We start from the raw sequence: 15857 nt of genomic DNA on the forward strand, positions 1-15857 counted from the left end.
AGCTCATATGCCTCGAACATATATTTATGCCTGTGCTAACAGAGGCTGCTAAATTCTACATGTGGAATATGTCGGAAATAGGATTAGAAAGCATCAACGAATAATGTTTTGTTTGCTCATTGATACCCCATGCCATGGGATCAGATAGATTATATCCAATTAGAGAAGTATCCCCAGGAACAGCTTTATCCCTCTTACACTTTTACTTTTGTAGGATTAAAGTGTGAATGTAGCCGACATGTTAGAGTGGCACAATTTATTGTTAACACCTCAAAGTATGACTCCCTAGTAGAAACACTACACATTTTTACAGATAGACAGAACATTAAGGATGACATAGCATGGATGCAGAGATAGGCTATAACAAGACTAGCAAATGGTTAGGAAAAGTTCTATATTTAGGCTTTTTTGGAGTTGCACGCCCATCCACTGGATGCAACAGTTACCTAGTAAATCACTCTAGATTGTGCTCGTAGGTCAGCCCTTATAATTAATGGATTCGTTTATGTCCATGACCCATGGCATTCTGATGAGACTAATATCTGTTTCTTTATGTTTTAGAAGATATGGCTCCGTCAATGTAGGGAGAAATATCAATTGCAATACCACAGTAGATAACACTGACATGCAGGGGGGCGCCTCAGGGACTATTATTGGCAGTATGGAGAACAGTTATATACCCAGTTACCACCTAACTGGAACAGTTTCTGCTCTTTAGTCACCTTGCCCACGCAAGACTTGGTTATCCCAGGAGTCAATATTTCAACCCTATATGATCACCCATGAGCCGTCCAACGACTTAGTTCTATCATCACCTGTAAAGAGCTGCAGAATATCATGGCACTGCTAGTTGGAAAGATGCTACCCATCAGCAAAGGTTGTTCAATGATGCCTAGATGTTCTTTGGAAGTGTTCTACCATTTGGTCAGGCAAAAGCAACTGCTCGATGGCTACAAATAACTAAATGGGAAATAATGTAAGTAATCTATGCAACAAAAAACGGAATCAATGCAATAAAGGAAGAGCTGTCTGTTATGAGAATGTTGATAATGAAGCATTATTATGTACTTGAGCTTATGACGGCCACGGAAGGAGGAGTTTGTGCAAAGATAAGAACTGCTTGCTGTACGTACATCCCAGCAAATTATGCAGACAATGGAACATTGTCAGATGCCATATAAACTTTGCATAATTTACAAAAGAAAATGGTGGTTGAGGAAGGTGCCCCAGATAAATGGCATAAGGGTTAGTTCGATTGGCTACCATCCTGGATGTCGGGACTGTTTGAAGCTTTATTTCTGCTAATTATGGTGCTCCTTTTGTAATGTTGTATTTTCCAATTAGTTATAGCTTGCTGTAAGAGGATGAGAACAAAGGTAGGATGGATGTGTATGGTCAGGCCACCTACACAAGTAGTAGATGCTTAGGGTAATACATATCATTTGATACCAAGTGCAGATCCCAAATTAGAGAAAATAGATGAATTATCAACTAGAGGGGGAATGTTAAGGAGAAAAGAAAATCTGAAGCAATCGGGTTATCCTAGACATTAGTAGACAGCAATGTAGAGCAATATGTGTTTAAATGAGTAATATATGCTTTGTTTTCATAAAGATGTAATGTAGGTTAAGGTTCACCAGAAAGCAGGAACATGAGTTCAGCAAGTTTCTGTTAAATGGAAAAATAGGTTTACCGAGTCTTGAAGGGATTGCAATCACATCACACAAGCATGTATTTCATTGTCAATAGAGAAGTGGCTTAGAAAATGTTGGTCAAAGGTGACTTTAGTGTAAAATATGCAGAGTCAGATAAGAAGTCCTGAGAAGAGAGCAAATAACCACTTACACATTCAGGAAGGGGAGTTTAATATTTAATTAAAGCCTGGTTAGAACTATGAGAAAGAGACTGTAGAAAAAAAGAAACAAGATTAAAGAACACAGTGAGATGGGATGTTTTTTGTAAAAGTATCTTATTAACACGATAATCTGTCATGACTTGTTATTGGCTTTTGAGATAATTGTAACATCAGCAGTTTTTCAGCTATATAAACAGCTGCCTATGAGCAGCAAATTGAGATCAGTTTTTCAGCTCTGCGGAGGTGACTGGTATCCCAGCCGTAAGAAGTAAACCTACTTTTGCCTTGCCAACAAAATTCGTCCTTTTATTATTCCAGTTTCCCCCCCCAACAAGACCATCCAGAATGCAATGGGGAGCCAGTGGAGATTATGCAGGTGTTGGGTGATGTGGTTGTGTTGAGGGATGCCAGGGACGAGTCTGGCTGCAGTTTTCTGTATGGTCTGGAGTTTGCAGAGCAGAGACTTGTTGATCCCAGCATAGAGGGTGTTTCCGTAGTCCAGTCTGCTGGTTATTAGTGCGTGGGTGACGGTCTTTCTTGATTCGGGGGGATCCATTTGAAGGTTTTTCGGAGGATGCGGAGGGTGTTGAAGCAGGTGGAGGCGATGGCGTTGACCTGTTGGGTCATGGTGAGGGAGGAGTAGAGTATGATGCTGAGGTTTTGGTCATGGTCCGTGGGGGTGGGGGCTGCCGAGAGCGGTGGGCCACCAGGTGTTGTCCCATGCAGAGTGGGAGAGTACTGTGACGAGAACCTCTGTCTTCTCCGAGTTGAGCTTCAGGCAGCTGTTGCTTATCCAGGATGCCACATCCTTCATTCCTTCCTGGAAGATGAGTCTGGTGGTGATAGGGTCCTTGGTGAGGGAGAGGATGAGCAGGGTGTTGTCGGCGTGGGATACTATCCTGAGTCCGTGCTGTCTGACAATGGCGGAGAGGGGGGCCATGTTGATGTTGAAGAGCGTGGGGCTGAGCGATGATCCTTAGGGTACTCCGCAGTTGGTTTCCGTGGGTTTGGAGAGGAAGGGTGACAGTCTGATTCTTTGGGTTCTGCCGGTGAGGAAGGAGAGGAGTCAGTCAAGGGCGGTTCCCTGTATGCCGGCGTCGTGGAGTTTGGCGGTGAGTGTGCGATGGGAGACGGTGTAGAAGGCTGCAGAGAGGTCGAGTAGGATCAGGGCTGCGATGTGTCCTTGGTCGAGGAGGGTGCAGATGTCTGTGGCGGCGAGTAGAACGGTCTCGGTGCTGTGGTTGCTGCGGAATCCGGATTGGGAGGGGTCGAGAGTTTTCTTCAATTAATTTTGCTAGTTGGATGTTGACTGTCTTCTCAGTGGCTTTGGCCGCGAAGGGGAGGAGGGAGATGGGTAGGTAGTTCTTTAGGCTCTATCTGGCTGTAACTGTTCAATGAGACCAATATTGCGGTAGACCTGCATTCATTGTCAAGTTCCAAGAGTACTTAAAACTTTAGGAGGGTGTATTTTGGAATCTAATCATCTCAGTGACCATTTTCTGATGGCCGGAGTGTCTAGAGGACTGAGGCCACCAACTGCGGTCAATAATTTTACCACTTCCTACTGAGAAATGGAATCCAGGATTAGCACTTGCCAGAGACTTTGAAAAATTCCAGTCTCTATAATGCAAGCCTAGAAGGAAGATGCAAACGGTTCTGAATAAGGACAACCTCTTTGTGGCTATCAGATCCAGACTCTGTGCTAGGAGAGTGAAGGCATACTGCGGCCTGGTACTTCTGGGGATAGAGAGGAGGGGCAAAGGGTGTTACAGGGTCCCTTACAGGTATATGGTGGATTAGGAACAGTGTAGGCTCACTAGGTGTTGCAGCGATAGCGGATTAATTTTCTTCATGATGTTGTTTGGGATTTCTTCTTTCCCTGGCAAGCTAGGATGCGAGGATCCCACAGTCCTTAGACAACTTCAATCCGTCAAAACATCTGCTATGAACTTATTCTAATCAGTTTGGCTTTGTGTAGGTATTCCTAGAGTCAGGTAGGCTTTCCCTGGAATGCTCACTCCAGCTCCTTGTTTGTTAGCGTACCTGAAATTGGCAATCAGAGTTTTTGTTTTGCTGAAGATTGGACCTTGGTCTAAGTGGAAACTGATCTTTTTCAGCACAATCTGGTGTAATCATTAAACTTCTGCTATATCCTAGTATTTTCTAGCCACACAGAGTACCTTGACCAAATTTCCACTGCACTGCTGTTTACAAAGCATTTAGTATTAATTCCATAGATATAGTCAATTGATTTCAGCCTCTTCTCCACTGTGGGTGGATGTGTGCTTTTCTAATAAATAAATATTCCTTTCTTGGCTAGGAGGATCACGTAAAAGAGTAATCTCTTCTCCAAGGTTTGTAGGTTTCCAGAATGTTTTTAGCAGGTAAACTCTCTCTCACCACAGGTCACAGCAGCAAGACTTCACAAAGGTGTTTCCAATGCACGTCCTGGCTCAAGGGAAAGCAGCGCCTAGCAGATGCTTCACTCTGGTCAGATGTCTTTTTCATACATTGGTGTGCAGATCTCCTACTGTCCAGGCAAATAATGATGTTCCAAGCACTGATTGAAGAGACCAGTACTTGTACAACTTGGCGGGCAATTTGGGAACCCAAAGCTAGACAGAGTAATAGCCCTGTTCAAAGATTCAAGCATTTCTACATCCTTGGGCAATGCATCCTGGGGTTGTTGGTCAGATTATGTAGATTTCTGAGCCAAGAATCTGTAGTCAGACTTGCCTCAGGTGATAATCGGACTGGCCTCAGACACAGCACAACACCCTGAGCCTTAGGAGACGTCAAGAGCACAGGAATGGAGAGATGAGTAGGTTTCACACAGGACACAGAAAACCTACTCCGTTGAAAGGAAAAGTGATGGTGATGTTACACCAGGTACAACAGTTTTTGTTGAGGGGCTGGGAATTAATACATACTGGAGGGTAGGTTGGAGGTAGATATAGGCTACTGTTAAAAAGGAACTCCCAATCTTCTTCAGCAAAACACAGAGTACAAATGGATCTCATCTTTCTTCAGTTACTAGTCACCCACACATGCATAAAAAACACATATCTTTCATACATGTCACAGACATAACAAAGTCAAAGGATCCCTTTTATGGAGGCTGGGTGCACCTTTTACTTGAAGGCACCTGTTGCAATCGTCACAAAGGGGTATATCATATTGAGGGTCTTTCCAGTTTCTATTTAATACGGATTATAAACAATGAAACACCACTGATAGAAATATTTGATTATCAGTAGAAACTGGGAAACACAAGTGTTCTCAGGTGCAGTCCCTACCTGTAAGCACCTTTCAGTGATGGATGTTCCTGCTATGACTCACTAGGTTCAGGGAACACCACTTAATATGCCCTTTATCTGCAAGGCCCCTGGCCCCCAGGACCTACTTCCACTCCTATTTTGGAAGCATGGTTCACCTCTGATGGCTTCACCTCACTGATCATAGCATGCTGCTGCAAAATGGCCAGCGGGATCGCAGATGCACTCTGAGCAGGGTCTCAGTCCAGGGGATGCAGCAGCTCTAGAATGCCATCCTCCTTCACTGAGAGTGGGACAGACCTTTGCTTTCGGAAAGCTCAGGTGTCAGGATTGTAGAAACAAAGATCACAGTGCATATGTATGCCCCCAGATTCAATGTTTTTCAAAAACCACTGAAACCCATACTCCTGTTATTAGGTTTACACTGTGGTGGTTGGTTTGAAAAGCATCTTATAAGTGCATCATCCCCACATACAGAAAGGGCATGGGCCATATAAAGATTTTCTTCAGTGCCCCTGAGCCACATGAAGAGGTCCATGTGCTGATTTGGAAAAACTGCTCTGCTTTTAGTTCCTGAATTACCTTAGAAATTTTATGAGACAGGCCCACCTTAGATGAGCAGAGCTAAATTTCACTCTGTGAAAATGCTTGCTTTGGATTGGATTATGAGTTGTGTGACAATTATCACACCCTTGCAGTTCTCCCTTGACAAATAACTGAAGGTCAAACCTGTAGAAATGTAACAGGGCAATAGGCCTGTAAAAAGACCAAAATACGTATTTTGTGAACGTAATGCCTCATATGAAAGCTGAAAAATAGGAATAGAAGGTATTTACAACACATGATAAATACATCACTGCAGGGCAGTGGCATTTACCACATGTGGTAAATACCTCACACTATTCCGCCTAACTTGAGGGTCTTAATGTATGAACTGTAGACGTTACAGCTCAGACACATGAAGAGGCAACCACCTTACTAGTATCTGCTGCAGATTATGACATTTGGCGAAACACAAGTGGATGGGTCAATTCTGACCCTGCACACCGATGTAGATAGTGTCCAAGGCTTGCCAAATTCAAGTTTCATCTCCACTGCTTCTATGACAAAAAAGAGCTTCAAACTCACCTGTACATAATAATAACAAGTTACTTTTATATTTACATTTGTTTTTAGAAAACTCGAGAGAAAAAAAACACTTGAATTCACAACAAACTGAAGCCTAAAACAAGGAAGCTTAATTGTTTTTTTACTGGCCAATATTTTGTTGCTATATATGAAGATCAACACTTTTAAAAGTTGATTCTTAAATAGAAATACTTGGGAACCAAATGAGAAGCACAATTGTACCTACTGCAATAAGTCACAAGTAGTAAGGATCGTATTACTTACCCTGTAAGCTTCTATTCGTAAGAAGTAGTGCCGCAGAGTCACATGCTATGCATACTATTGCTAGTGTTGGGCCCGGACTCTGCAAGTTGTTTTTTCTCGAGGAAGTTTTATGATTGGTGCTGGGCATCATACTACTGGAGCTCTCCCTAATACCTCACAAGTAGCTATCCAATTATCCAAATCTTCTCACACACAGCAAGGGAAGGATGAAACACCCCAATCCTCAACAGCTCAATCTTGCAATCTGGCTCCTGAGCTAACAGAATTTGGATACCTCAATCTACCTGACAAATGTATGACTAATCTCCAAGAGGCAAGGAGACCTACCACAACGGCATGCTATGCAGCAAAATGGAAATGTTTTGTGCATTACTGTACAACACAGCACATTAACTCATCTACCCCAACAAAGCACCAACTAATATGTTACCTGTTACACTTACAAAAGTTATACTTCGCATACAAGTCAATACGCCTACATTTAGGGGCTATTGCAGAATATTTACAAAACAGGAAACACTACTCACTTTTCCGCATTCCTGTAACCAAAGCCTTCATGGAAGGATTAAAAAGAGTCATTCCACCAAATAAACCTCCAATACCAGTGTGGAATCTGAACATTGTCTTAACATAACTTATGGGGCCACCATTTGAACCACTATATAATTGCCAACTACAATTCTTAACATGGAAATTGGCTTTCCTCGTAGCCAATACATCCCTATGAAGAGACAGCGAAATACATGCACTCACAATCAAAGAACCTTGCTTCCAAGGGTTCTCAGGCAAAGTACAGCTACGAACTAAATCAACATTTTTACCCAAGGTCATATCTTATTTAATTCAAATAAAACCATGGAGTAACCGGTTTTCTTTTGAAAAACAGAAACTATAACAGAACATGCTTTAAATACACTAGACATTAAAAGGGCACTTATGTACTAAGTAGAACGTACTAAACCCTTCAAACAGACCAAACAACTCTTTGTTTCTTTTTCAAATCAAAGTAAAGGAAACGCTGTACTCAAAGCAGGTATAGCAAGATGGATTGTGAAATGCATCCAAATTTGTTTTGCAAAAGCAAAAAAGACACTAACAACTGTGCCAAGAGCTCATTCAACAAGAACAAAAAGAGCAACCATGGCCATTTTAGGAAAAATCCCTCTTACTGACATTTCAAAAGCTGCAACATGGATAAACCCACACACTTTCACAAAGCATTATTGTGTGGATGTTCAATCAAGACGATATGCTCTAGTTGGAGAATCAGTCCTTCAAACATGATTTAAAACAATCGCACTATTTCATGCCTAAAGCCACAGTGTGGAAAGGTACTGCTTACCAGTCTATGCATAGCATCTGTATCTGCAGCCAACACAGTAACCTCTGCCCAGGACTTAGGGAAATAAGCTGAAATGAGCAAGGTCCGGGTGCCTGTCTGCTGAGGAGTGGACTACAAACCATGAGTAAGAGCTGACACGAGGAACAATTGTACATGGAGTAATGGAGATTAATGATAGATAAATGGATGATTTAATTAAACAACAAAAAGAACAACTGATGGACAGAATGCTGAGCAATGTCAAACATTCACCCCGATACATAGATCTGGGCCTAAATCCATTGTTTTTTAGCTCCCCATGACATACAAGTTTAAATCCAGCTGTATGCAAATCATTCTTGACCCTGTTCCCTATGGAAACAGTCCAGCCTGAACTGCCAGGCCAGGTCCACCCTGGACTGGAAACAAGCATCCTGGGACTGGATTCAGAGCATAACCCCCCCATCAGCCCGGCTAGCTTGACTACAGTGGCATTGAGAGCACAGGACCCACATCTGTGCACACCCGTCCCACTCAGGGTGACAAATGCAAAAAGAACAATTGATGGACAGAATGCTGATCAATGTTAAACATTCATCCCAGTACAGAGATCTGGGCCTAAATCCATCTTGGTTTTGCTCCCATTCCATTACAGTTTAAATCCAGCCATATGCAAATCCATCTTGACCTTGTTCCCCAAGGGAACAGTCCACCTCGAACTGCCAGGCAAGGTCTTCCCTGGACCGGACACAAGCATCATGGGACCAGTTTTGGGGCATCAACTCTCATCAGCCAGGCTAGCTTGACTCCAGTGGCATGGAGATCACGGGACCCACGTCTCTGCATACCCATCCCACTTGGGGTGACAAATGCAAAACAAGCATTGGCATAGCCAATAGGTCTCGCCTTTGGGACCTTATAAGTGTTTAGCCATGCAACAGTTGCATAACTAAACACTTATAAGGTCCCAAAAGCGAGACCTATTGGCTATGCCAAGTGATCGCGATCAAACATCAAATCGGCCAAAGTGAAAGTAATCGCGGTAAAAGTGGCGCCCGCGCACATGCACTGTAGCTCTAGGCTGGCCTGGTAGCACTTTTTGGAGCCCTCTCAATAAGTCTCGCCAGACCAGCGCATGCGCTGGGTCAGGCGAGACCTAAAGAACAATTCATGGACAGAATGCTGATCAAACTGGGGTGGCATAGTGAGCAAAAGAACGATGGATTAAACTTACATCTGTGACTGGGGGTGAGTGGTTGAAAAGTTTCAGCACCCCTACATCATCTTCTTGTGTTTGCTTACTTAAACAACAGACATCTGCAAGACATCTTCATGAATTAGTTCAGGTTATGATTAGGAGGTAAACAGTAGCAGTCATCTGTATACAGTACACAGGTATGTGTCATAATGAGAAGAGGTGTCCTGGTAACTACACAAATGCTTGTGCTGCTATTACTTTTATAAGTCAAATCACTAATATGAATTTCTTCCTGATTAACAGGTATATGGCAGCATACTGCTTTGGGTTTGAGAGGACACAGGTGGCTGCAAATATAAACCATATTACTGAAGGTGTGGGAAACCGAGACTGCTTACACTCGAGCATCGAACTGCCATTTGGGCAACCTTTGTTGGGGGCACAGCAGAAAGGAGTCAGCCATCGCCTTGGCCCGTTCCACCGCCCCAGGGGGTAATCTGCCTTTGCCCATGTTCAGGGGGTGAGCTGCGGCAGGACCGCGGCCGCTGGGGACAACGTGTCCCATAACCACCTGCAGGCTCTTCAATCAGCAACACTTGCACTACAAATTGCAGCCAGAGCTCCGCTGGGAAACCGAGACAGCTTACACCCGAGCATCGACCACAGCTTGGGCAACCTTTGTTGGTGGTTTTGGGGGCGCTGCAGAAAGGAGTCGGCCATCGCTTCTGCCTGTTCCACCACCCCAGGGGGGGTGATCTGCCATTGCCCATGTTCAGGGCCTGACTGCGGCCGCTGGGCATTACGTGTCCCATAACCACCTTGAGGCTCTTCGATCAACAACACCTGCACTACAAATTGACGCCAGCGGCCCGCTGCACGGGCCTGTCGTAATCCGGAGAAGACTGTGCTGGGCCCCCCTGGTTTTTAAATTGGATCAGCTAAAGATACTGTTTTGACTTTAATAAAGACTTTTTCTCTTTTTCTATTTCTGTTCAGACGTCTCTATTGTAAAGGGCTTGGAGGACTAGTACTCTCTGCGTCCTGGCCATGAGTTTACATCCTCTCTCTACAGGGGTTGTTATATCCCTGTAATATCTGCATTAATCCTAAGTGGGTAAAAAGGGCGCATGTTTGCCACAATGGGGAAGTGTAAGGCTGCGGTTCAAGCCTAGGGAAAGGCCAAGCAATTAAAAAAATCAAGGGCCAAAGACTCAAGAACACTAGAAGAGATAAATCACCTAACAGAGGAAGTCGAACTCCTCATTGGGCCTGACTATCCACACAGCAGTGAGCCCCTCAAAAAAGGGAGGCAGAAGCATGATCCCACGAAATCCCTAGAGACAGGAGTGATCTCTAAAACAAAAAGGGGGTCACAAGGGAATCCACAGGGGTCAGCCAGGGTATCGGGCAATAAGGGGAAAAAGTACAACTCAATAACCAGTAATTTGACTGGGTGAAAGGTGCAAATATCTAAGCCCAATGCTACCCCAAACTGCGTAAATAGTTCAATACATACTGAACCAACTATTCCCCTCGTACCTGCTGAAATAAACTGTACTAATTGCTTTATTCCTCTTGCTGAACTCTCGCAAAATGGAGAATACATTGATAAGAATATTGTGACCACATCTACAATTATGCCAGATAAGGGGCCCCATAACCAGTTAAAGTTATACATCAAGGTCTTAAAACTGGGAATTGGGGACCTTAGAACAATAGTTAGTAGCGTATCTGCTTCTCTAACCAATGTACTAGCTGATACAGCATGTATAAAAAAAACAGCTGAATGACCTTACACGTCTACAGAGAGGGCAGCTGTGTTACGAAAGACATCCTATTGGGAAAATAGGCAATCAACATGTCCCTAAAATGCCGTCCCAAAATTCAACTTGCATAGATCCAATCTCCATACAAATGCATCAAGCTCAACACACAGCTCTGAATCATAATAATCGAACATGCACACCTCAGATAAGACCACAGATTATTAAATCTCATGAAATTCCTAGGCTTACTACAAACCTACCCAATTCGATGAATGGGTTGAACAAAATTTCTCGGGAGGCCCCGTGGGTACCAGAGCACAAACTCACACTCATTAACAAATGTACTCACTGGATCCGGAAGGTGAGGGGCTGCTGGTCGATCATAAGGGAAGATATAAGAGATGCTAAAAGACTTCCCCCAGCAGGGCATCCACCTTGACAGCATAGCACTGACACTCTCTCAGAGTGATTTAGTTGATAGACTAGTGGCTTTTGATGCTTGCACTTTACACCTAGTTGACTCCAATATTCGCTTTAAATACACACCCCTGGAACTCTCACTACAGCCTGGACAGAAAACACTACCTCCCAAAACTACTGTAGAGACCCCAACTCGAGAGATAGATTGATGGTCACTGATGCCTTTCCAAGAATATCATAAGCCCTTGATCTTTGAGAACTCTGGAAAGGGAAGAAATGTCAAACACCATTATCTGCTAGAGTCCCTTTATGTAGGAGATTCAAGGCGCTAACGGAATGACATAGTAATCACTGTGGCACCAGCAGACATCACAATTCTGTCTCAGACCCAAACTGTATCTCAGATATCTCTCTTATCATGGAATATTGCTGGATTAAGATCTAAGGGAGACTCTCCATATTGGAATGACTTTGTTGAGCTATATGATATCTGCCTAGTCCGAGAAACTTTGTCCATTGACCCATTATTCCAATTTAGCTACCTGAACTATTATGCTCTGGCAGCTCGTGGTCCAAGAGGTAGGCCATCGGGTGGACTAACAATATAGATAAAACAAGACTTGGCCTATAAAGTCCAGTCACTCCATACTGACTGCCCTGATATTCTTGCAATTCGCTTACAGATGAGTTCCCAGCTCCACCTAGACATTTACGTCTATGCAAGAGGTTTGAGAGGAGGACAGACGTTTAGAACTGTAATGATCCTGGATGAATTGCTAGAAAACCCCTTTGATACATCCTATCTAGTAATAGCTGGGAATTTCAAGACAATCTGTGATCCGCTCAATTTAGATAGCAATGATGTAGCTGAAGAGGAAGACACTACATGGGGTTTTCCATAGCTAGAATTAACGTCTATTGCAAGATGGACAGAAGCAGCCTTACAACTTAAAGCGATATGCTTGGTGAAGGGTATCAGGGCAGCAAACGGGAGATCAAATTTTTATAGATAAGGGTCCTATACCTTTCATAATGGCCATTACTCCAGCCATACTGACCACCTCTTAATCGATTTGAAATTGTGGTCTTCTCTCATTGATATGGAAAACAATGAGCAAATAGAGAGTGATCACAACCCACTGTGCTTTACAACAGAAGCCCCCAATATGATAAATGTAGCCTACCCTCTTCTTCTCACCATAGCTAGAGATTTACTGCTTTCAAATGACACGCAATGCCTCAAATGGAATAGGGTAGAGGATAGGCCAGATGCATTGTTTTCTACATGAGGTGCATCTGCAAAGTGCAGTCACACAAAATGTTGACAGACACACAAAATAAATTGTACCTTCTTACCAAAATCATAAACCTGTAAGGGAGCAAGTTCGATGGGGCTCTCTGGGCAATACCACTGACGATTCCCAATTGAGAAAGGGGTTCACCAAGGGTGTGTTCTGGCCCTGACACTATTCTCACTATTTTTGAACAGTGTGTCCCAATTTTTAGCTAACTATTCAACAGATGCCACGACTTTAGTAAAAATTCTGATTTTAATGTTTGCAGACAACATGCTCATAATCTCAAGTGGGTTGCAACGTGCACTTTCCCACTTTGAAGAATTTTGCAGGATAAGAGGCTTAGTCATCAATTCTGCCAAAACGAAATTAATGGTTTTCAACCAGCATAGACCATTTTGGTATACTGGGAAATTAGCTGGTGAGTTTCTCAAACAAACACACATCTTTACCTATCTAGGAGTCACCCTGGCAAAGAATTTTGTCTTTGAAGCCCGAAATTGAAATCATGGCCACCTAACTTTGCCAAATAGCAGGCGCATTAGTAAAATAATTTAAAACTTCACACAATAAGCCTGTCAGTCCAGTCCTTCAGATATGACACTAAAGTAGTGGGATCAGTTCTCTATGGGTCAGAATTGTGGAGATTCACAAACTTAGCCCAACTCACTGTAGCAGAGAACAAGTTCCTACGAAACATAACAGGTCTACCACAAAGCGCTGAGTCAAAAAAAGGAGAGGGGGACCAGGAGCTGGTTGTGGTCCAATGTACGTGCTCCACCAATGACAGTTAAATCAATAAGGACATTGTTCCATGTTGGCGGTGAAACAAAAATAGCGATCACCTGCTCAACACAAGTAGAAAGAGAAGAGAAAGTGTAGAAGGGGGGGAAGGGAGGTAGAAGGGAGGTGAAAAGAGGCAGAGAGAAATTTCCCCAGTTTCAAGGATCCAATCCCGAAGGGGAGGACTCAATGTAGCCTCTAGTTAGCCCTCACACACCACGAAGGATGTCTTGCTTCATCATTGGGCTTGTTGTTGCTGGCAGAGGGTAGGTGCTGACTGAGCCGGCCCCGACACAACCCAAATAGGGCGCAGGCAGCCACGGCAATACCTAGGAAGCCCCTGTTTACATACACAAGGGTTACACTAGCTTGGTACGCTTTCTCTGTTTCTGCTGACTAGGTCACTGTACCCCGCAGCCCCGTACCTCCCTTTACCTTTCCGAGACGCAGGTTACCTTTCCAATCTCTGGAACCCTCGTCTTCACCGTGCACAACCTTTCACTTTAGTTTGGTCCTGATGAAACGCCACTGACCCGCCTGGGCATATTAGGCGTGAAACATGTCGACCTTTTTATAAGTCACATTAGCACCTTGCGCTTATAAGTGACCCTGTGACCTTTCGGTCTTTTTATTTTGCCAGGGGCCCCACCATATTAAAATAATACTTTTTGGACACCCCTAGGCATTTTTATTCACACACCCTGCACGCACGCAATCACTTTCCTCTCGGATCCACCATTATTATTTTTTAGCCCACATACCCGCATTCACCTTACGGCTTTTCTCTTTAAAAGACCTCCGACAAAGAGACCCTTCGGGGGACCGTCGGGCATTGCAGCGCCGGCCCGACGAGGAGCAACAACAAGCCCAATGATGAAGCAAGACATCCTTCGGGGTGTGTGAGGGCTACATTGAGTCCTCCCCTTCGGGATTGGATCCTTGAAACTGGGGAAATTTCTCTCTGCCTCTTTTCACCTCCCTTCTACCTCCCTTCCCCCCCTTCTACACTTTCTCTTCTCTTTTTACTTGTGTTGAGCAGGTGATCGCTATTTTTGTTTCACCGCCAACATGGAACAATGTCCTCATTGATTTAACTACCACAAAGCGCCCCACTAAAATCCCTGCTTTATGATCTAGGTCGGAAACCATTAAGAGACATAGCAGGACTTCGTCCTATTTTATACTGGCGTAGAATGTGGTCCACTCCCGAATTGGTGAACTATGCAGAAGCTCTCGGGTATGTTATGGAGGCTGACCGCTCTCAGAAGATTGCCTGACTCCAAAACATCAAGCGGGCACTGAGTAATATGGGAATGCGATCACTATGGAAAAATCCAATGAGTGTACTGTGTCTTTTGAAGGAAAAAATAAAGGAACATTATTGGCTCATGATTATGACAAACAATTCCAGAGCAATTGAGAGCTCCACATTGGAGGTGTCTAGAATTTAAATTTGCCCCTCTCCTTGAATCATACTGGGACATTATATCTAAGCTTTCAGATATGAGACTTTATTTTCAATTTCAGGTAGGATCACATCCATTAAATTCCTTTATATGCAAGTGGTCTCCAAATGCCGATAACAAATGCCCCATTTGAGTAGGCCAAACAGAAACACTCTCTTATGTCCTGTTCGTCTGCACAGCCTATGTGGGTCAGTGGAAAAAATGGCTGATGCTCATTTGTAAGATCTTGGGCACTAGAAGTAGTAGCGACGCAATGACAATATTGCGCACAGATTTGTTACCCCTCTATGCAAGTTCCGTTGCCAAGTTTTTGGGCTGGACGTGGGTCAAAAGGTCTTAGAATAATTTATAGCCTTTTTATTGTCAAACTAATGAAGTTTATATATAATGACTTGTCTGGTTTTAATATGGCCGTGTTGACGACTCACTTTTTGTGTAAATATTACATGTAAATTGAGTGACCGTGGTAATATGTGCAATGCCAGTGTGATATTTTATGCTGTTTCATTAAGTATTTATGTCTCTTTTTTACATCAGGCCGGTTTTATTATTATGATAGAACATAAACACATACCACAGTACAAGGCATATAGCAGGCAGAAGCTGCTGGTAATCTGTACATTGATAAACAGGAGAGTAATCGAGAGAAACAAGCAGCTTGCCGTACATATTTAGCATCTTAACGACCAGATGCCGTGGAATCGGGTTGGGGACTGTGTTTCGTCCATGGAGCGGAGGTGTTGAATGGCTTAAGAAGATGATTTTTACTTGGCGTGTGCCCTATGTTTGGGAAGGGGAACTGTGGGCCACTCGGGCGTATAGCATCTCAGGGTGGAGCATGAGGAGTTGATGGGCTGACATCTTGGGATGCCACTGGGAGGTGCAGGAGGTATTTTGCATCTCGCAAAGAGTAGAACACCTAGTGTTTGGTCTCCCAAGTAAAGATTAAGGCAAAAGGGTGGCCCCACTGATATTTGATAATGAGGTTGAATAGTTTGTCTGTAACCGGTTTAAAGTCCCTACGACGCTGCAGCGTCCCCGGAGCAATATCCTGGAATACTTGTATAAAGTGCCCATTGTAGACCA

General features: G+C 43.7%; 1 protein-coding gene across 17 annotated transcripts in view; it reads right to left on the minus strand.

The window, feature by feature from the left end:
* LOC146796177 (uncharacterized) overlaps nucleotides 1–15857 on the minus strand; it is a 1057178-nt gene that overhangs the window by 350821 nt on the left and 690500 nt on the right. The window lies entirely within an intron of this gene.

This window comes from Triturus cristatus, chromosome 10, assembly GCF_964204655.1.
Source record: "Triturus cristatus chromosome 10, aTriCri1.1, whole genome shotgun sequence".
Lineage (NCBI taxonomy): Eukaryota > Metazoa > Chordata > Amphibia > Caudata > Salamandridae > Triturus > Triturus cristatus.